The sequence below is a fragment of the Patella vulgata genome, chromosome 2 (assembly GCF_932274485.2).
Source record: "Patella vulgata chromosome 2, xgPatVulg1.2, whole genome shotgun sequence".
NCBI lineage: Eukaryota > Metazoa > Mollusca > Gastropoda > Patellidae > Patella > Patella vulgata.
Genome location: NC_065880.2, coordinates 28,382,776 through 28,407,187, shown reverse-complemented (window position 1 = coordinate 28,407,187; position 24,412 = coordinate 28,382,776). Strand labels below are relative to the sequence as shown.

General features: G+C 36.9%; 3 long non-coding RNA genes across 3 annotated transcripts; 2 read left to right on the top strand and 1 right to left on the bottom strand.

Moving 5' to 3' along the window:
• Positions 1-1,065: 1,065 nt before the first annotated feature.
• On the top strand, positions 1,066-7,693 carry LOC126810616 (uncharacterized). Its single transcript, XR_008786207.1, has 4 exons — positions 1,066-1,400; positions 1,684-1,716; positions 3,512-3,602; positions 5,349-7,693. It is a non-coding gene; the product is annotated as an uncharacterized LOC126810616 (long non-coding RNA).
• A 43-nt stretch (positions 7,694-7,736) lies between these two features.
• Positions 7,737-11,838, bottom strand: LOC126810614 (uncharacterized). Its single transcript, XR_008786206.1, has 6 exons — positions 11,754-11,838; positions 11,103-11,444; positions 10,636-10,680; positions 9,726-9,785; positions 9,286-9,385; positions 7,737-8,688 (listed from the first exon to the last, which is right to left on the bottom strand). It is a non-coding gene; the product is annotated as an uncharacterized LOC126810614 (long non-coding RNA).
• A 3,421-nt stretch (positions 11,839-15,259) lies between these two features.
• LOC126810617 (uncharacterized) lies at positions 15,260-24,275 on the top strand. Its single transcript, XR_008786258.1, has 4 exons — positions 15,260-15,291; positions 18,913-18,993; positions 19,794-19,893; positions 22,211-24,275. It is a non-coding gene; the product is annotated as an uncharacterized LOC126810617 (long non-coding RNA).
• Positions 24,276-24,412: the final 137 nt, after the last annotated feature.

Genomic DNA, 24,412 nt, shown 5'->3' with positions numbered 1-24,412 from the left:
TCATTTTCAGCTTATTCACTTTCAGTACAAAGGGACCCATTTGACCTTTGGCCTCGAATATCTCGAAAACGCCAAAACGGCGGACTGATTACCACACGGCATCATATATTCTACGCGAAATTTTACTGTAGAAAAGTTGGGTCTGGTTTTGTGCCCATTTGATGGATACCCGAGCGCACTGAGCCTCCAGACCAAATTGCAAAAATTATAATTTATTAATTTTTAGTGTTTTATATTATAGCTATGATAATTGGTGCTGTTGAAAAGTATGGTTGTTATAATTCACCAGGTTCACCATGTACCAGTGTTACACTGGAATGTTTAGGCGATAAAGTTTTATCATTAGATCATGCTATCGAATTGGGAAAGTCAGATGATATATGTCAGAGTGAAGATCAATGTTTATGGAATTTATGTTGTATACCACAGAACAATGACGTACCGACACTTGCTGAATTTAAGTATCGTTTATCAGTTTTTACATCGTGTTCTTTTCAACAATCTTGTACTGTCACAGTTCCTTATAACCAGAGTCTAAAATATGACTATATCTCATATCCTTACACATGTTTAAAAGGTATGTATAAACTTGCAGTTTTACTATAATTAATTAACTCAAGGAAAATAATATTGCATGTGCGGTATTGTAGTAAAGGCGTGAATTTGCCTCTACTGTCTCATCTTTTTAAACACGCGTAACTACAAACTTTACTGTGTGATGTTGTTGACAACTGTGTATACGTATTATTAAACCTACATTATGCAAGAGCTAAATCTGTCTATTGCAGGTCTTTCTTTGGACCAGAAATGTTATAAGAACTATTAATTAGATATTTATTAACAAAACAAGACCATAATCAAATCTCGATGGCATCGGATACTCGAGATTTGAAATAGATTAGGTTTTTTCGTGCATCTATCGAGGGCATTATTGATTGTAAATCGACACACGCATGTCAACTAGCTGTAATGTATTTTGTTCTTATTGTAATAATTAATGTCCGCAAGTAGAATAGTGTAACATATTATTTATAGATATATATTATTGGCAGATGAAATCAACATTGATATGTCAGGGGATGTTGACATTAAGATGGTTAAGAAGCAAGTCTATCTGTATGGTAATGGTAGCAATAATCCATCATCAAGTTTAACTCGCGTCTGCAAGGTTCAAACTTTTAATCATGCTATAGCTGTAAAAGCTCTTTATATAAATTTGAGGAGTGAATCGTGTAATAAGATTAAAATATCATCACAGAACGAGACTCTGTTTAACTGTACAGATGAACAACTTGTTATATTAAATGAGGAGTTAGATATAACAGGAAACCAGATTGATATAACAATTCATGATCTGACACTACAGGCTGATGAATTCATCTGGCTGGAATTTCTTACGGGTATGACAATATTTATATAAATATAAATTTATGTATATAATATTTTAATATTTTTAACTATGTGTAAAGTGTAAATATATTTAAGAAAAGTATGGTAGATAATTAGGTATGTAAATAAGATATGAACATTATTTTTGTAAACAAGTTTTAATAATTACATAAATGGTTGACCTACGATCTGAGCCACATCGCTTTGGGTACTTCAATAAGCACAGCATTCAATATGTAACATTAACATTAGTTTTTATTAAGTAAGGCAATTACACGCCTGTAATATTTTCAGATGATGATGCTGACCTAGCTATAAAGTGTGAGGGTAAGGATAAGTTAAATGATGTTTTACCATTAGAATCTCGCTTGCTTTAATATTTTTCTGAGTAAATGTAGAGCAATATAGATTATAAAAACGAATGTATGTTCTAGAGATTAATAATACAAGTAAGACTATGTTTAAACGTTGCATTCAGAAGGAACTTATTAACAGTGACACAATGCAGTAATTGTTATAACAGTCCCAGCAGTAGTTCAGGTGAAAATATTTATAGTAATGAAATACAATAATATAATCTATTATCTAAATATCTAAACGTCATTTGGTCACTAACACTATCATCGAAGCCATTACATTATCTAACCCACATTTTGTTACGTGATTGTTCTAAATTACTGTTACGGCAGTAATAGGTATTAATTGCCCTGCTGAATCCAACTTTAACATTAGCACGTGCTGTGATGTCATATTGTAGTCCATCCCAAACTTAGGCTGCCTGAAAAACAGACCCTAAGCAAATAAACCGACATTTTGATTCCTACATCGACAATTTTAGTCGAAAACACTGAGTATGCTTTTAGTAATTTTTAGAAGTATTTTTTTCTCTTCTGTTGTCACATTGAATGAAATTACATGTTTATTTAGCCGCTGTATGTATGAAACATGTCAAACTAATCAAACCCGAATCACAAAATAGTCCTCTAATTATTCAATATGGCGGCGCCCATGAAAGATAATTTCACAGAGTCGGTTTTGTTTGCGAAGACAATTTAGGAGTATCTAACCTTGTTTTGAAAGATAAACAGATTGAAATTAATTCTAAAGACAGTTTACAATGGCAAAGAATGTATTGCAATATTACCCACTAGCACATATTATATATCGCTTTTACCGGAGTGGCAAAGTTGACATTTTGCCAGTGACATGTGTGTACATAAAACACGTGCTTGATCGGGTTATTTTTACTCTGTTGTGTACACAAAGCAGTAGTCCAGTCGATAAGTCCCACCCCAAAATGATCACGTGAGCGTTTTAAATGGCGGGCAACTAGGGCAGTGATCATAATCTCGAAGTATGACGTAGATGGATCGCTGCGTGCATTTTGATCGTAGTCATGTGAGCCCGCATGCCTCTGACAGCCGCCATGTTTTAGTCTTTTCGTTTACCCCTTTGTGATGTTTATTTTAGTAATTCGTCATCTTTACCCTAATGTTTGGATCAAATACAATGCAAGATAAGCTGTGAGAAACTGTCGATTTATTTGACTGACATTATATGCTAAAATAGTATGTTTTAATAACTATGTTTTGTGAAACACTGCAAGTAAACAAACTTTCGTAAGCCACGTTATGGCTGTAACATGTACATGGACAGTACACCGCATTTCCTTTGTTATGTCAAATTAAGTGCACATTTTAGTTTTCTAAAACGGACACTGTGCTTACTTTCGGTGCCATTATGGAATTTAAATTCAGCCCATCGGATGAAAAGGAGGGTACTGTTAGTATTCCACATCTAGAAGATGTAGTAATGATTATGTCCATTCCCAACATTGCTACGGCGATGTCATTAATGTAGTATTCAAAGACCTGATCAGCAAAATACAATCAGCTAAAGACAGTCTTAGACTGAGCTGATGTATTATGTGAAATGTAAATATTAATAGCATTTTGAATTAGATATTTTCTTATACGAGCAACACCTTCTAATAAAAACCTATTGGTATTTCATTAAAACTTCAATTCAGCAATTAATTAAAATGTTTGTGAATCAAATTTATTTTATTTTACATAGAAAACTATTCTTGATATGTAAAAGCCATGCTTTCCTACGTTTACAGATGGTGGTAAAAAATCAACTTTGATCTACGTCGTCGTTTGTTCAGGAGGATCTGTAGTCATAATTGTACTGGTGGTGATTGTGGTTAATAAGTAAGTCATACTAAATCATTGATGACTAAATGATATGAAATGAAATGAGGTTTAACGTCCTACTGTTCTGCCCCTAAAGTGGGCTAATGAAGACGGGCATACGCCATACAGTGTGCTATGCGGGAAATTTTGCCCAGGCAGTGGCGCTACGGCCTACTCTTATATCGAATTCCAACTGCCAAGAGATCTTTTACGTGCACGCCAATATGGTTTTTCGTCCCATCCGAACGACTAGACAGCTGTTCTTGCAGGCCCTCCGCCCTGCATCACTGACAAGGGCAAACCACGCCGGAAAATCTGGATGAACTTTCTCGGCCAATGCAGGGATCGAACACCCGACCTCCAGGCTAGCGAGCCAGCGTCTTACCCACTTAGCCACGTGATCCCCCCAATGATGACTTTATATTTCTTATATTTCTCGAGAATTGGCATACGGGGACCTCGGGTTTTCGTATTATCCGAACGACTATGTTGTCCGTTGTCAGCCCCTCTGTCCCGCATCACTGACATGGTTGAACGACACCGGAAAATTCTGATGATCTTTCTTTGCAAAGGGATCGAACACTCGACCTCCTGGTTAGCGAGTCAACTTCTTACCCGATTTGATTTGATGTGATGTGTTCTTTGAACATTTTACGTTTATGGATGAAATCGGCGATTTTGTGTTGACAGACTTGACATTTGTTAAAGTAAAATTATTAATCTAGGCGATATCTGTGTCTTAGTATACTCAATTCACCAAGACTTTTAAAAAACTTTATTACTCTGATGTGTAAAGTTTGAGCTATCCGTTGATCCTTCAAAACCAACATTACAATCCCCGTATTTATATCATTAGGTAAAAAAATAATACTACTGAACAATACAAAATGGTCATTGGGTTTTCATTACATATTGTTTGATGTTTTCATCATACGTTCTATATGGCCATCACAGAGATTATTCGGCCATTGAACCAACAACCATTTAAATTCCTTTAAAATAATTAATTTCCTTGTAAAAACTTTATAATGTAAAAGTAACAAGTTGTATTCAACACGAATCTTATTTTCTTATACTTCCTTCCAATATTTAATCGTATAGAGTTTAAATCACGGTTTTTTGGCGCCTTTATAGAACAAATGGTGAACAGTACATGTCAGCAATTTGTTTCTTGTTGCGCATTTTAAGCTTATAATATTGTAACCAGGATTACAACAGAATACAACTGCCACAAGTATTGCTGGCAGTAGTTGTGATTCCTGCAGTTAGATTTTTATTAGATTGGTTAAATAAAAACTTGTCTTACAGAATAATACTGAAATCCACATAGTTTATATATGAGATGGAAGTTGAATATAAGTCTAAAATAAAGGTCGTTGTATAAATTATGGCCTATATGTAAACTAGATATGTAAATTACGGATGTGACGCAATTTTCAGATGCCTGATAATTCTTTTATCAGGGACTGTGAGATGATATAAGCTCGAACTGCAATATGAACTATGTAGAAGCTAACCGAGTTGTCTCATTTTTAGCTCTTTGTCTAATAAATGAAGAAAGTTTCGCACGTATAGAAACACATCATTTCCTGCATTTGCATCACATCTGTATTATGCGAAACGAGTTAACACAACCCTGTTCTGATGTTAATTTATTCCATTTTGTTCTAGATCAAAAGGCATCGTGCTATTCTGTTATGGTTTCTAGTTTTGAAAATATATTTTATATTTGAACTCATTTGCAATAAATATTTCTTTTAAAAGGCGTATTAAGAGTAAAGGGTCAAAGGTGAATACGATGTCCCAGAATTGCACAACGGAACGACACGAGCCCATAGAAGAACTAGAAGACCCATCAAATCCATATGCAGAACCATGGGAAATGACATCATTATCAAGCACTGTCTGTCACTCTGATGAAGGTGCATCGCCACACTACTATACTCTGGAGAGAGATTGCAACATTAACAATGATGCCACCGAGATCCCTGATAGTACAGAGAAAAAATTCCTTACTCAACTAGAAATAAAAAGACGAGAACACGACCAGGGATACACGCAGGTGTGTAGGGGGGCCAAAATTCAAACATTTTGATGCAGCGAGAGAAACAGTTAAGGAGAACAGTGGTTCACCTGTCCGTGACCACATTTACTAATCACCATGTGTATTCTTTATCCTCCCAATTTCCTACCCTCTACCAAATTCCCACCCTCACGACTAGAGAAAGATGAAAATGTGTTCTAAACTCAATTGAGCAAAGCCGAATATGATGACTACAGTGTGTGTAAGAAAGGCTTATAATATTTTAGAGTCAAAAATATTATACACCTTTACTAGGTACCCTTTAAATCTTGAGGCCCTATGCTTCAGGTTACCAAGCCTATACGTTAGGTAAATCCACACTGACCTGACTATACATAAAGAAAAGTTAGGCTACTATATAATCGTAAAGAAATGAAATTAGGTTTAACGTTTTCCTTTTCTGTGTAAACCTGTCTAATGAGGACGGACATCCATACCATGTGCTATGAAAGAAATTTGGCCCGGACACTAGCAACTACTACACACTTCTCCTTGCCAACCCTGCACCACTGACAAGGGGAAACCCTGCTACAAAACCCCAATGAACTTTCTCGACAAACACCTCCTGGTAAGAGAGTCAGTGACATCTTCAATGAGCCACGGTTGCTACTTCGATTTAAAGAACTTTTTAGTGTAGGGGTCGGGTTGGGTGGAAGCAAAATGCACCTCTATGTACAAATAAGGCAAGTGCCCTGTTTTATTACTGGTCAAGGCGGAATATAGCCCAAAAGCATTTTCTCTATCTATGCATCCACTTTAAAATTTAATTTATACATCAGTATTAGCTGAGCTTTATTTTACGCTGCACACAGTATTATTGAATCACTTAATATGACTATCATTAATGATAATAACGTAACTTTTTCAGCTTACCCAGACGAAATTACTAATCATTACTATTATTCAAAACAGTACATCATAATATCCCTATTCAACGTCTCATTTTGACTTCAATCGCGGGGCTAGATCATAAGATCTGTCACTGAGACGAGTGGTGTGGTATCGATTCCCCATTTGTACGTGACAAAGAGTAGGGTCGCCTGCCTAGTCTCTTTGGTTGTTCTCCGGGTTCAATGGTTTCCCCTCACTGTTAATAAATCCCACGAGCAAGCGAATTATCGAAATATAACCGAACGATGTGTTAGTCCCGAAATGACTTAGTTTGTGTCAAGTAGACGTTAAACACCATTTCTCACTCTCTGCCTTTCTTTCTTGACATATTAAATCAAGATCTTGTCCAACCAACATCCAGTGTGGAGCTATGGTGCTTCTCTTTCAATTGCGTCTATTTACGAAGTTATCTTGCTAATCGAGAAGTTTACGTTCTAGGTGGTGCAGGGAGACACGAGATGATTGTAATTCAAACAGTGTAAAAGTTTAAACGGTTCAAATCATCATTCAATGCAACACTATTACAATGGATTGTTAAAGCTATGAGGAATCTTCAAATTAGAAGTGACGTTTGGTGTTTCAGAAAGAGTAAGCATACACGGCAATGTTTTCGAAATTTCGCTTGAGCTGAAAGATCTCCGCCACAGATTGAGCAACATGCTATGTCTTGATCAATAATAGTTTTAGTTATCATTCCTATTATCTAAATCTTTATAACGGCCAATTGCACAAAATGTAACAAGCATCGGATAAATATATTGAAGGGATTGATCGTCTCGATTTTTCTTCCAAGATTTGTCTAAGGGATATATAGACTATGACGTCATTTTTGCGGGTGATTTTCTGATCCGTGCACCCCAAATTCATAAATATTACAAATAACAATGTGATTTACATGCACGCCATTGTGTACACGTGATTTCGTTTTTGGTCCGATTCAAACAACGGTTTCTTTCCATGCCCGCCAACCCGCATCTCTGAAACATAGAAACTACGATGGGAAATCCTAATCAACTTCCTGTCTAATATGCAACTATGTCGGTAATAATTAAAAAGAAAATGGGCAGCTGGACAGAACTGGTCAGAAATTTATTTATCGAAGCAACGGATTAAAGGACATAATTATATTTATATTAACTTAAGAAAATAAACATTTGTAATTATTGATTACATTAAAAGTGTCATTATATATAATAGATCAGGTGTTATGTAATAAAATACCTTGATTCATAGTAAGTACATGTAGTGAGTGAAGTACAATAAACTATAATACTTACTTATTGAAGAACAATTACTAATTTATTTGGTCGACATTTGGAAGAATATCATTAAAAGGTTCAAAACATGTTACTTAATGTCTCTAAAGGATTATAATTAAATATAATTGAATGATGTGTAATATTTTTTTCGGTTATGTGTTATTCACATTATAAGTGACATAAATATCTGTTGTACATTATAAATAATAGAGTAAAGCCTATTTTTAACCCAATTTCATCTATGTACATATTTGCTCGGTTGATGTTTAAACATTCCAAACTATGCATGGGCTCCAGCTTCATAATTATTATGACATATGATTTGGATGCAATTAATTTGTATTACACTTTGGATTGTATTGGTATGGAATTGAGGGACGCTAGACGAATAGACCTAGTTGGGATTTTGTCTTTTCAACCAAGTTGGATTCTGGTGTTTTACACCATAAAAAAATGAGGTGTGCATATTATATATAACTGTCATGACCGTTCACATTAAAGAACATGTTTCATGTTTTAAATGTATATTATAATTTGAACAAACACAAAGATTCAACCGTCAAAGTCCGCTCTGAATAAAATCAGCTCCTAAATTTCGTTCAAAAGATTGCTGTAGTTCATTCCATTGGTTGTATTTGTTTGTTGTGGACTATCACCAGTTGCGGTTGTTTGTTGTGGACTATCAACAGCTGTATCTGGTCTACTGTCATCATATTGGTTTATACTGCCCATATTATAATAACCAGTTTGTTGTCTTGTATTTAAAGAATCATAAACAACAGTTGCTGTATCTCCAACCCTATTAAGTGTAGTGGTATAGTCATGATTGTTCTGGTTTACTACCTGATGAGATTCTCTTTTCTTAATTATCCTGGAATTAAAAAACAAATACATGATGTCCGTGGCACGTAGAATATATTCTAAACTGAAATATGCGGTCTTCTTGTAAGCGTGTAAGTATTTGACGATAAAGGGATAGTCCCAAATACGTTTTGGTGAGCTAAGCTTTAATTTTGTGTTAAGGGGCCTTTAAAATCTTTAACTCCGTCCCATATAACTCTCTGAAACTCTTTTTAACGTACATGTGGGATTGGAGGTGATTCCCAAACAGCACGAGGTGCCTGCATAACAATGTCTATGTACACGTGGAATACAGTTACCGTTTATTATTGAGTGACGTTTCGACAAGGCGGAAAAAGCCTCAATATTGTTTCTTGATATTTTCAGAAAAATTAATTCACATTTTCAGGCATTAATTTGAATACATTTTGTTTATATGGCTAACCATACAATGAAACCAAAAGGGGCGATGTGTCTCTGCTACTATTCAGGGAGATAATGTCTTCATACGAGTGTGACAGCTTACACAGATGACAAGTAAAATATTATTTTAGAGAAACAGTGTATGTTAGAAGAGGCAAAACAAGACCAAATTACTCCAACTTTTTATAAGTTTAAAACTATTTACCTTTTAAAATAGATAATCAGTAGAATTATAACACAAATACTGATAAATAAAGCTGTTCCCAAAATTCCTCCAACTATCGCCGCTATATTCGTCTTTAATTCTGTAAGTAAAGTAGAGTTTATATGAATTAATAACAAAATTACTCCCTCTTTATGTAGAATGAAGACAGTGTTATCAACTGGACTAATTTCAGTGATTATTTAATGTGCGAACACGAGTGACACTGGTCCATATACCCCTTCCAGGTAATTGAATCAGCCATGTGGATGTAAAACTTTTTTTTTTTCGTCCTGTAGAATTCTTTAAAAACTCAGTTCTCAATGTGCTGAACAACATTAAAGACAAGATATAGACACATGGGGTGGGTTTAAGTTCATGATACAATGAATCTAATGATTTAAAATTGAATATAACTTGATTTGATACTTTATGTCTGTTACCTCGATAATTAACATCTACTGTAGTTGATGTAACCTCTAAAGGTGGTGTTAATACCGTTGCTGTAATTGAAAAAAAAAACGGGTTACCTAGTGATGAAGTCTAATAGGGATATTGCTTATTTTTTTAAAATGGGATTTCCTATTTGTTCAGGAGCTACCAACGCACAATACTCAACTGCATCAATCATTTGGCCTTATGATATCACTCATTTTCTACCAGTTAATAATTCGAGTTCTTTTGAAGAAAAAAACCCAATTATTTTAAACTAAATGTCTGTTACCTTGATGAGTTACCTCGACTGAAGTTGATATAACTACTACAGATGGTGTTGATATCGTTGCTTTATTTGAACAGAACAAAGTAGATAATATTAAGCTGTACAGTTTAGTAGTGTGGCGCTAAAATTATAGAAAGAGGGGGCAGCTTACCAATTGTTGAAATACTGTTACCAATAATCTCAAGACTTTAAAATAAATTGTCCGGCAGTGAAGGGACATTGCACATTGATTAAGTAAAAAATAACACTCAGCAGCTAGTAATCCACTAAGGATAAGCGCACTCTTTTCGGGTCACGATGCGCATGGAATGGAAAGTGTACACCACATCATAAGATATCATAATCTTTCACTATTTGTACTTAAAAATGACTATTTCAGTATTTATAATAATAGTGGTTAGAGCAATGTATACAAACATCTGATGTAAGATATCGGAAACTTTTAATATGTGCTTTCGTGCTGGTCTATGGCCATTCCAGTTTTGATGATGATAATATCAATCAATCCCAAATAGAACAGGCAGATACATATCTACTGATGTTTTGCTACTTTCTTGTGTATGTATCTATCTGCCTGACACGCTAGACGCTAATAGTGTGACTTTTACAGTAAAATATATAATTGAACTTACCCTGATCCATAACTTCACACTTTAAAGATATGTTAGCATCGTCATCTGAAAATGTAACATAATAAACTTACTTGGGCGAACTTGTTTTATATTGCATTCTGCAAGGGTCAAGGGTTATTTTACGTGCACCCCAAGATATTCCACACAATAAAACTCGTCAGACCCTTCTTTCTGCACCACTGAGAAGTGAAAATATCTCGGGTAACTTTCTTTTTTTTCAATAAAGTTATACAAACGACCCTAACCCTTGTGACATAAAATCACGCATGCATTTTATTTCGTTACATTTCGCATAAAGTTTTATTTAGAAATGTAATTTTCGCAACTTTTTTACATAAATAATATTCATATTTTATTACATACCTAATTATCTATCATACATTTTCTTGAATCTATTTACCTTTTTCATACAGTTAATCTAAACATATTAAATACATAAATCTATATTCTATATAAAATTTACATACCTACTACAAATTCAAGCGAGATAAATTCATCTGTCTGTAATGTTAGACTATGAATTGTTATATCAATCTGGTTTCCTGTTATATCTAACTCCTCATTTAATATAACAAGTTGTTCTTCTGTACAGTTAAACATAGTCTCGTTCTGTGATATTCTAATCTTGTTACACGATTCACTCCTCAAATTAATATAACGGGCTTTTACAGATTTAAATTGATTTTTAGTTTGAATCTTCCAGGAACGAGCTAAATTTGATGGTGGATTATTTTTACCATTAAGGTACAGATGGACTTGCTTCGGAACATTATTTTCGACTTCCGCTGACATATCAAACTTGTTTTCATCTGCGAAACAAATTATTAAAACAAAAAATAAACTATCAGACAGGAATAAGATTAAATATAAATGGAAACCATCAACTTTGTACATGTCTTACACAGATAGGCATATAACTTTTCAACCAGCCTTCGTACCTTTTAAACATATGTGTAAGGATATGAAATATAGTCATATGTTAGAGACTGGTTGTAAGAACAAATTACATGTTGTTTTAAAATATATAACAAATGTAAGGCCTATATACGATCTTAATATTCTTAATATTATTTTCTTTGAGTTAATGAATTATAGTAAAACTGCCAGTTTATACATACCTTTTAAACATGTGTAAGGATATGAGATATAGTCATATTTTAGACTCTGGTTATAAGGAACTGTGACAGTACAAGATTATATAAATAAAACTTTAATTTTACTTAAATTTTTCAATACTGTTACCTATAATGTATAGAGATTTACAAGAAAAATCTGATTAAAGACAGCTCCTATTTCGTTTCGATTTTTATAGTTCAAACTTTCGTTTTACTTGTCTTTACTACACTAGGAGCTGGAAAAGTTGTTATATTATTGGCGTTCTTGTTGAAGTGAGAGATTAGCCAATGACACGGTCTGTTACGGCGAGTTCTTGGCCTGCGATGCACGGAACTGTGGGTAAACCACTAGAAACGTCAACGCTGATTGATTAATCAATGTCTGGCGTCAGAGGCTCAAAAGCCGCTTGATCTACCCCGACGCGACCTTCCAGTACAACCGTTCAGATCTTCGTGTAGTGTAGGCCATCGAAAGTATAAAAAAAACGAAACGAATTAAATATCTGTATTTTAATCAGATTGATTCAAGGAATGAAGAATATTTACTTATGAATACTAATATTCGCTTTGGGTACATCTACTCAACCGGGTGGCAATGTAAGTTAAGTTCTCATTTATTTATTCAGTTAAATAAGATTACTTTTATGAGAGAGAGAGAAATGGGGTTTAACGTCCACTCGACACAAACTAGGTCATTTCGGGACTAACATATGGTTTAATTTTATTTCAATAATTCGCTTACGCGTAGGGGTCTTTAGCAGTGGGAGGAAACCAGAGGACCCGGAGAAAACCCACGAGGTTGGACAGGCGACCCTACTCCCTGTCACGTACAACCGGGGATTCGAAACCACGCCAGTCGACTCAATGACAGACTTTATGATACAGCGCGCGCACGCTAACCATTCAGCCATCCAACCCCCCGATTACTTTTATAATCACATCTGTATTTGGGGCGTATAGTCGCCATCCTGTCGGTCCGTCTGTTTGTCAACAATTGCCTTGTCAACCCGATAGGCTACAATTTTTTAATTGATCATTTTAACATTTGTTGTGAAGGAATGTGGCCACGAGAGGAGTAGCCTATCGATATTCACCGTTCTGCGACCTTTCGTACTTTCATGTGGACGTGTATAGCCGTCGGCCCTATCCGACCGTTCGTTCGTGTGTCTGTTCACATTTTGTTTGTGGACACTCTACAGGTCACAATTTATTCTGGTTTAAACTTGAAATATAGATGTATCTCCCATAGATCTCGGATCCTTTCGACATTGGCATGTATTGGATCGTAACTTCATGGATTATGGCCCCTGCTTGTACGAAAAATCACGTTTTTAGCCTGTAGACACTCTAGAGGTCACAATTTGATCCGATTTTGATAAAACTTTAAATTTATGTTTATATCCCAAAGATCTCGGCGCCTTTCGAAAATCACGCATATCGGAACGTAACTTCCTGGATCATGGCCCTTGATTGTTCGAAAAATCACGCTTTTAGCTTGTGGACCCTCTAGAAGTTACAATTCGGATTTAATTTTTTTAAAAAAAAGTTTAAATATATTACCATTACACCTCAATGAAGGTTGAGGTGTAACTTCCTGGATTATAGCCCTAAATTGTACGAAAAATCGCGTGTTTTTAGCTTGTGGAACCTCTAGAGGTCACAAGTTTTGTCTGATTTAAAAAACAATGTTTAAATACATCACCGTTACGAACACACTTATGATGATTGAGTTCAAATCTCGTGAAAATCGGACCGAAACTTCTTGACAAAAGCGGTTACCACGTCCGCGCTGTATTATAAGGTCTGCCATTGAGTCAACTGACGGGATTTCGATTCACCGGTTGTACGTGACAAGGAGTAGGATCGCCTGTCCAACCTTGTGGGTTTTCTCCGGGTCCTCCGGTTTCCTCCCACTGCTAAAAACCCCTACGTGCAAGCGAATTATTGAAATAAATATTGAACCATGTGTAAGTCCCGAAATGACCTAGTTTGTGTCAAGTGGACGTTAACCCCCACCTCTCTCTCTCTCTCTCTCTCTCTCTCTCTCTCTCTCTACTTGACCAAATGGCTGCTATTAGCTTTTGAATTTTAGACCTGGCTGGGTCATCATTACTAAAGTTGATACGATGAAAAACATAGTTTCGATTATCCATTTTTGGATTTAATCATCAATAAGAGTTGAGCAGAAGATCGGATTCAAATCCAGTAATATCGCAGGCTAGCGATGACATCGACAGTTGATTATGGTTTGGATAAGTTAATTAATGTCTAATTAATAATTTAGATAATATTTCAGGCCTAAAGAAAGACCTGCAATAGGCAGATTTAGCTCTTGCATAATGTATGTTTAACGAATCCGTTTCAAATTGGGTGATCACGAGAATTTGAAACTTGATAATGATCCCTTATGGCAGGGCCATGGTCATGTGGAGAGGTCCTCAGATCCAAAGAAAGTTCCTCCGAATCCGAGAAAAGATTCCTCTGTGTCGGTCTACATTCGAAAGGCTAACAACAGTAGTTATTTGTTTTGGAATTCGTTCAAACAAATTTCTGCTAAAATACTATACAATTCATCCTTTAGAATTGCAATAATTTTTCACTCAATCTCTGGAGGCACCCCAGTTGGCGCGGGCCATTTTTCTTTTGTCAGCTTTTTTTGCAGGGGTGGGTGGTTAACAACAACAGAACCACTGTCATATTACAATCCTCCATATGTAACGAAATGGCGCAAAAAGCATTGCCAAAGAAACTGTGTGACTCTTTATACACCTTTGCCAAATGCCGTGCAATAGGGTTTAACGTCATACTTTTCTTTACCAACCGGGCTAATGAAGACGGTCATACACCATATAGTGTTCAATGGTGAGAAATTTTGTTCGGTTAGCGATGCTACGATTTACTATTATTTCGATTTTCAACTGCTAAGAGTTTCTAACGTGCACGCCGACGTATACACTTGTCGGTTATTGCCCCATCCGAGGGGGGTTGGATGGCTGAATGGTTAGCGTGCGCGCGCTGTATCATAAAGTCTGTCATTGAGTCGACTGGCGTGGTTTCGAATCCCCGATTGCACGTGACAAGGAGTAGGGTCGCCTGTCCAACCTCGTGGGTTTTCTCCGGGTCCTCCGGTTTCCTCCCACTGCTAAAGACCCCTATGCGCAAGCGAATTATTGAAATAAAATTAAACCATATGTTAGTCCCGCAATGTCGAGTGGACGTTAAACCCTCTCTCTCTCTCTCTCTCTCTCTCTCTCTGCCCCATCCGAAATACTCGATGACGTGCTCTAAAGTGTTCTAAATCTCATATACATGTAGTTACATGTAATTTTCAAAATGAAAAAAACAGGGTACATTGGTGTGCACGTAAAATAATCCTTGGCAGTTGGAATTCAATTGTTGTCCAAGAAAAAAAACTCTCTTATGGAACAATTTATGGCAAATAGCCGTCTTCATTAGCCTGGCTCGAGCAAGTAAGTTTATTATGTTACATTTTCAGATGACAATGCTAACATATCTTTAAAGTGTGATGCTATGGATCAGGGTAAGTTTAATTATATTTTAATGTAAATGACACACTTGTATGCATAGGCGTACGGGCTCGATGACAGTTAGGGGGGCAGAACGCGATATGCCCGAAAAAATTTCGGGTTTACAGCCAAATGGCTGACCGGAATTCCAAACAACCAATCAATCGTCGCTGGGTTCGGGGGTATACCCTCCCGGAAAAAAATTAAAAAAATTTAACCACCGCAAATGCGTTTTCTGCTATTCTAGCACGTGTAATCTCCAAAAGTATCCAATGGTTTTGTAACCGAATTCCCACTCTGAATTCCAACCATCCAATCAGACTGTTGCAATTGCATTCACAAATAATAATCGATGCCCGAAAAATGTCGCATAAAGTAGAGTGACTCCAGGCAACATTTTTTAATCCATAGTCAACTCTGTACAAATTCGTGGTATTCAATTAAAAGAAAAGTAAAATTAGTGTTATATTACGGCTCGATAACAGTAAGGGAAGCAAAACTAGAAATGCCCGAAAAAATTTCGGGTTTACAGACAGCGGCGCCGGTTTTCTTCGAGAGGCGAAGAAGCGGAACTGACCTTGTATGGACCCCGCAAGAAAATTTTGGAATATTTGACAGCCGCAAACGCGCTTCCTGCTATTCCAGCCCGTAAAATTAGTGTTTTATTAGGTTTCGGGCACTTTATTTTGCCAAGTAGATGAAATAAAATTTTTTTGTCACTTTACCCGTCTGCCCGAAAAGTCAGCTTGCCCGAAAGTTAGGGGGGGCAGCTGCCCCCCTGCCACCCTGGCTCGTACGGCTATGCTTTTATGTCAACTTATAGCGTTTAACTTGTTAAATGTACAATCTACTTTAAAACCAATGCTACTTTCTCTTTTCATGTATACATTTTAACTATATAACAATCTGTGGAATCGATAAGTTTTTCTTTTTACAGGGATTAGCTAAAAGCTTTGCAGATTTGAAACTGTTTCAAACATTTTGTTTTTGTTGTTGCAATACTTCTTTCCATGCATAAAAAAAAAACAAAAAAAAAAACAATAGAAGAGATCTAAATGCTTAAATTTTCACCTCGGTAATGTCCCTGTTGAGCTCCAACCCATTCATTTTAATAAGCGTTTATCTTTATCATCTTCGGGTGATTCCTACCAAATTACAAATAAATCTCTTTAACCATTCGGAAGGTTTGTAAAGGGCGTATAGCTCTATTCTCTCAAAACTCAAAATAGTAATGTAAAGGAATTTAAATAAAGTGATTTATATTCAATTTCCAAACTTTATAATACATGTATAGTATATTCTAAGCATTTTCTTTTCGGTGAAATACGTGAACAAGAACCCGAATTGTTGTTTAGGTTAGCTTAGTGACAGCTTAGTCGATTCTACATGTTTTTCCCCTTTATTCCCCTTTCGACTACATATCGCATTTTGTGCAAAATGTTTACTGTTTTGTCAGTCAGTTAAGTCTATTTTAGAGAAAAAGGTTATTTAAAATCTGAATGCACAGGCATATTTAATAGATTGGCTTGTGTGGGTCACCTACTTTTTCCATTGTAAGGAGCAGAACAGTAGGACATTAAACCCCATTTCATTTCATTTCGGTGGAAGCGGACGTAAAATACAACTAACTCACACACATTTAAAACTATACACATACTTATGGAAAACAGCTACTGATTTATTTCTGCGACGTTTCGAAGAGTATTCTCTCAACGTTTTCAAGCTAATTTCTTTACATTTTCAAATGTTGTTTTACATGCTCGGCAGAAAGGTCTGAACCTAGGCCTTATTAGCCAAGCGGGGACAATCATATTCCTTTTAGAAATGTTACCTTGGCAAATTACATAATTCTACAATAGTTATGAGGTATTATTACATAAACTCTGTCAAAATACACAATACAGTTTTGTATTTAATGTTATTGTTCCAATTTATGTAAATTAACATCAGAGAGAGAGAGAGAGAGAGAGAGAGAGAGAGAGAGAGATGGGTTTTACGTCCACTCGACACAAACTAGGTCATTTCGGGACTAACACATGGTTCAGTTTTATTTCAATAATTCGCTTTCGCGTAGGGGTCTTTAGCAGTGGGAGGAAACCGGAGGACCGGGAGAAAACCCACGAGGTTGTCACGTACAACCGGTGATTCGAAACCATGCCAGTTGACTCAATGACAGACGTTATGATACAGCGCGCACGTGCTAACCATTAGGCCATCCAACCTCCCATATTAACATCATGGTAAGTTTACATGTACTCCATTTACATACATGTAATTTACCTTGGATGTAACTCAAAGCCATTAAAAACGCAATGCCAAATTCAAAGTTTATTTTCTGTAACAACTTTTAACAAATGTACATAACAATTGAAAAAGTCGAGATAACAAGCATCTGTGGATGATTTCATAAAAGAATTCACTACAAATGCAAAAAAAAACACCCAAAAAAACCGAAACGTCAGAGAACCATGAAACAAAGCAGGGGTCAGCTGAAGTCAATATCGGGTATGTCCACCCTGAGCTCTTACACATGCCTGCAGTCGCCTTGGCATGGAATGGCACAGATGTCTCACTACACGCTGTGGGATTGTTTGCCAATTATTTTGGAGTGCCTGTGTCAACTCTGCAACAGTTCGTGGCGGCACGGCTTGAGTTCGAACCCGTCGCCCAAGTTCATCCCAAAGGTGTTCGATCGGGTTCATGTCGGGAGACATATCGGATCAATCCATAACACGGACATGATGAGTGTTCCGAAAGTCTCTTGTCAACCCCATGGCAGTGTGGGGTCGGGCGTTTTCATTCTGGAAAACCATCTGTCGACGGACGAAGGATGGCGTCAACATAATGTTGAGCGTTGAGATAACCTTGGACCACCACCAACTGGGACCGGAAGTTGACGTTAATAGCGACCCAATCCATGACGCCATCTCCCCCGAAACGAAGGGGGGGGGGGCTGACAAGGACAGCTGTCTAGTCGTTCGGATGGGACGAAAAACCGAGGTCCCGTATACACATTGGCGTGCACATAAAAGATCCCTTGACAGTTGGAATTAGATATAAGAGTAGGTCGTATTGCCGCTGTCCTGGCAAATTTGCCCTCATAGCACACTGTATGACGTATGCCCGTCTTCATTAGCCCAGTTCCGAGCAGAACCGTAGGACGTTAAACCTCATTTCATTTCAATAATTCGCTTGCGCGAAGGGATCTTTAGCAGTGGGGGGAAACAGGAGGACCCGGAAAAAACAAACGAGGTTGGAAAGGCGACCTACACCTTGTCGCGTACAGGCGGGGAATCGAAACCACGCTTCTCCACTTAATGACCTTATGGTAAAACGCGCACGCGTTAACCCTTCGGCCACTTATTAATCAACCAAGCATGGGTTACTTTATCATAAGGGATAACTTTATGACCAAGAATTTACTTGCAATAACTAGCTTTGAATTATTTGAATCAATCACTCTACTGATCTCACGCCGCCATGTTATGGCTCCAAGTCTGTCTGAGAACATCTGATTTGATTTGAATCCACTAACAATGAGGCTGTCTGTTGTTTAATTTTACTAAATACTATCTACATAACACTTGTTGAGTGATATTATTCATTATTTTAATAATATGGTTGGATTGTTCTAGTGGTGGCGACCGGGGCAAGATGTGGTGAATGTGTTTCTGTTAAACCAAAGTCAGTAATTCGCGCAAATGGAAGTAATCAAGGTAATCATACGAATGACAATCAATTTAAAATCCACCTGACAAATTATTGTAATGTAGAAAACTCTAAATCCAAATTCTACCAACCGAAGGTGGCTTCTCTGACTTGAGCCGAGTTACCCATTACCACAAGTCCAACTGCACATTAGGGGATCACGGCGATTAAGTGGCTAAGACGCTGCTTCGGTAGCCTGGAGGTCGGGTGGTAGATCCCTGCATTGGCCGAGAGGTTTCATCCAGATTTTCCGGCGTGGTTCGAATCTCCCTTGTCAGTGGTGCAGGACGGAGGGCCTGACAAGGACAGCTGTCTAGTCGTTCGGATGGGACGATAAACCGAGGTCCTGTGTACACATTGGCGTGCAAGTAAAAAGATCCCTTCACAGTTACATGTATAAGAGTTGGCCGTAGTGCCGCTGTTCGGGCAAATTTTCCCTCATAACACACTGTATGGAGTATGCCCGTTTTCATTAGCCCAGTTCGGAGCAGAACACTAGGACGTTAAACCCCACTTTATTTCCAACTGCCCATTAGCATAAGCTTAACTGCTCAATATCATTGCCCATTATCAGGCCAACTGCCCATTACCACACATTCAATTGCCCATTACCACAACCGCTAAAGATAAACATTAATTTCTTAAACCCTAGTTTGTCTATTTTCATCTGAGTTACCTGGTCCAAATACACTCTATTCCACCATGACAATTAATTTCAAATTACTGTATTAAACGCAAACTCAGTATTTTTAAATTCATGTCTATTCCTGTTGCTGACTACCGTGATATAATTAAGATATTATTACAGGTGGTGTTAAAAATTTAACTTGGATTATCGTCGGTGTAAGTGTAGTAGGCGGACTTCTTATCTTAATTGTACTGGTGGTGATTGCAGTTCACATGATAAAGTAAGTCTTATTTATCTTTATTAACGTTAGTTTTCTTATTGTGACCCATTACAACCGCAAACTGGGATCGTGAATAGCTTGTTGTCTCTACAAGTATTTACAGCCAGAATTTTATTACGAGGGCTGACTGAAAAGTTCTAATCCTGTCTGTGAAATACCTGCACAAAGTCGATAGTTTCAATTTATTTTTCTACATAGTACCATTCGAGGTGTACACACTTTTGCCAACGATATTACAAGGCCTGGATGCCGGTCAAGAAGACATTTTCTCCAGCTACCTAAAAAGTCGTTCACGTCTAACACGACGCCATCATTACTAGGAAAAACATTGAATTTTGGATTCTGGTTGAAAGTGGTGAATTCGGGTCTCATCCATGGTTACAAATCTGGCCAAAAAATTATCAGGATCTGCTTCAAAACGGTGCAGACTGTCACAGGACGTTAGACCCTGACACGTTTCTGATCCGCAATTCCTAACTTGCTGGTGATAATGTGCTCAATCCGCAAATAAGACACGCCCACACCACGAATGGCCAATCGTCGATTAGCCACCCGGTAATGTTTTCTGGATTGGTTGCTGTTAATGGCCTCTTCCAGGACGCGCGTCATCGTCAAGGCTCTGCAGCCCACTTCTTTGCTGTGGAAACGAAAGGGACATCATCCCTAAAGTCGGCATATATATGTGTTCTTTCAGTGGGTAAGTTCACAAGATGGTCTGATACGAAGACAATAACAACACTACAGTTGCAGTTCTTATGTCTATCAATCATCCATTGATTGTACTTGTTGGTGGCACATGTTTGTTTCAACCCAATTGATCTATCTTTTTCAGACTTAGAACTGTTCAGCCAGCCCTCGTGTATGCATAGCCCATCATGGCACTTAACAGTTGCCATTTAACTCAAAATTAAATAGACTGGGGTGTTTTAACGGGCCAAATCTCAAATGGTCCAACATTCAACCAACTGTTTCTTTATTTGGGGTAACAATGAGGTGTTACAAATGTGAAAAGAAACAAATTTCCCTGCAATAAACGAAAATGTCTCCCTGGTATACGTACACTCCGCAGCATATATTTTTTTTATGTCATTTACCTTGTTTCACAATAATGGATATTTCACAACATTAGAGATTGAAAGCGTGAACTTGTGTGTGTAAAATGCTTAATCTTAATCCTGTCTGTTTCCAGATTAAAGTTATTTAGAAATATATGTATGTCTGAAAATTATGATGTAAAGATGATTACTTTTTCAAATTTAGAATTATAGGTATTTAGGAGATATGTAATATTTAGGAGATACTAAGAGGATACCCGACCAGGGCCCAAATTCGCCCAGGGTGCAGATTCGACTGGGGCGCAAATTTACCTGGGTCCCAAATTCGCTCGGGGCCCAAATTCGATGGCCTAAAACATACACGGTGTCAAGTTGGTTAATTTGATACCACATAATGTGGGGGTGGAGCGCGGCGAAGAAGCATAATGGGCGAAGATGAAATGAAATGAAATGGGGTTTAACATCCTACTGTTCTGCTCCGAACTGGGCTAATGAAGACGAGCATACGCCCTACAGTGTGCTATGAGTGACATTTTGCCCGGACAGCGGCACTACGACATACTTTTATATCGAATTGCAACTGTCAAGTGATCTTTTACGCGCACGCCTATGTGTACACCGGACCTCGGTTTTGATCCCATCCGAACGACTAGACAGCTCTCCTTGTTGGGCCCTCCGTTCTGCACCACTGACAAGGGGGAACCACGCCGATGGGCTATCATACATACATACACACATCTATATTATTTATAATATAGATGTAAGAGAATTATAGTACACCCCTTGAACTGTAGTTAGTCAGATGAATATTTGAATTTACGCGCTGAATTTCAGTATTATTTTGGCAACTTTCATCATTTTGTTCCGTTTCGTTACTCAACAATATCTCCCTAAAGGGTCACGATTCGCTCTGAATAAAAACGAAGTCTCCTGTGGTCAGTTTTGGATATACATTAAAATAGGATAAAAGTGGTGATACTGTAGCTTATGGTGTTGTATAATAGTTTACAGTATACTGAGTGGAATACGATTGTTTTATTGGCAACACGGCCTCCTGCATTCAGAAAACATTACTATTGTAATATTCGATATCGGTTTATCTTTTTCTGCCACACATCTAAACTATGTGAACGTTCCTTTTGTGTTTTGGTGTTGGTTTGTTCGACAGAGTTTAGTACAAGACTCGTGGTACTATTCGGGCATGGTTTCTAGTTTAGAAAGGTGGTTGTGACTGAATTTATAATGACCTTTTCTTCTTCCAGAAAGCGTAAGAAGAATAAAACCAATAGAGATCCCAACAGAAACAACCAAACCACACACCCAAACCCATATGAGGACCCACCGGATATCACTTCATTTCCGATGACTTCCAAACTTAACAACACTGACAGTCAATCTGAGAAAGAACCCAAAGCTAATAGTGATACTGACGACAAAATCCTTTCTGAATCAGAAAAAAAGAAAAGAGAACACAACCAAGGATACACCCAGGTGAATAAGACGTTTCGGATGTATCCTGAATTACCAGAACAAAGTCCGCAGCATGATTCAGAGAAGATCAATAATAAGAGTACCTCCAGGGATTCCATTGTGGATCCAACTTATAATCATCTTGGTGAAGCGAGAAAACCAGAGAACAGTGGATCCTCTACCTATGACCACATTTAATAACCGATATTTGCACACTTTATTTATTCATTTTATTAAAGATGCATTATGTAGACTGTTTAATATCGCAGCAACGGTACTTGCCAAACGGCACTAATTTGCGATTATCCATTTTATCGTTATTTTTTTCTTTAATCTCGCGAACGTTCTTATCATTTTAAATCTCTGCCTACAGGTGTTCTAACAAAGTTGATAATAGGCTTGTCATGTTAATAATAAATGTCTAAATAAGATTGGAAGCCAAAATAAAGATATGCAATAGGCAGATTTAGCTCTTATATAATGCATATCTGCGGATACTTATACTGTTAGGCTTTTTTAGATTTATAATTGCTAATCGTTTTATTTGATAGCCTGTCGGTGTTTTGAAACACACATGTAAAATGATCTTATATATCTATATTGTAGATGAACAAGAACCCATAGTACAAAGTTTTGTATATCGCATTATTGAGTTTATAGTCCAAAGATATATTTTTATATTGCATTATAAAGTTCTTTAAATCTACAATACAAAATAATAGTCATGTTTGTGACATTGATTACAATAATTAATACGTCTCCTACTGAGTGTGTTAACATTATCAGCCCATACTAATATTAATACAAAGTTATTTTCGTATATTGCATTGAAATCTTAAACAATGTTCTATATAACATATGTTTCCCTGCTTTCAAAACTTGAACAGTAAATGGGTTGTGATGACTGAAATTTAAAACCCTCCAATCGTTTTTACTTCCCGATTTAACAAAACATTGTAGCCTATTTCTTTACCTTTGTCGTTTGATCTGCAATCTTAAACCAAACAAAAGATGTCTTGTAAAATACGGGACAACTATTTCTGGGGTGATTTAACTTAACGTCCTATTAATTTAAAATCTTGAGTATATTTTAGTAATGTCATATTCTATCACTAGCTTGCATTACAAAATTATTTATTGTATTATTCAGTCGCGCATAATACATGCTTACCCTTTTAATATGTCTAATAATACCAATCGGGTTAGGTTATATCAATGTATACATGTACACTATATCTGAATAATTCATATTTACATTATACCTGAATAATAAATTTTTACACTATACATGTTCTTTAAGAGACGGACATACGCCATGTTGCGGTGGGAGGGAGGGGGGTGTTCCCAGACATCAAATTCCGACTGCGCAGGGTTGTTTTACGTGCACGCCAGCGTGTTCGTGGGACCTCGGTTCTTCATTCCACCCGAACTAGACGCTGTTCCTTGTTAAGCCATCTGTCTAGCACCACTTACTGGAGGAAACTACACCGGAAAATTTCAATGACCCTTCTCGGCCCCGACCAACACCGGAGTCACACACACGTCATACTCAAAGACCCGCTGGGGCTCCCTTTTTATATCATATGAGACACATCAGAGATGCAGAATAATTGTTGCATTATAGTTAATGTTCATTTATTATTTCACTATCGACACTTTAATATTTTAAGAATTCCACGATTACAGTATTGTTATTTCTTTATTGTTGCATAATCCTATTTTACTAATTGAGTAATTATTATTTTTATCATTGTTTAATTTTTAATACTATAATATTAAATATTTATTTATAGTTTTTATCATTATTATTGAATAATAACTATTTACATAACCGCTTGAGATATTAAAGATAGTATATATTAACAACCGTATTCTTATTATCTGTGTCAGTATCTCGAGTACCCAAGGGTTGCAATCAGAAAGTAAAGCCACACTCACGTACATATATCAGTTTACTGTCAGTACTTAACGGACAATGATATTATTAAATTCTA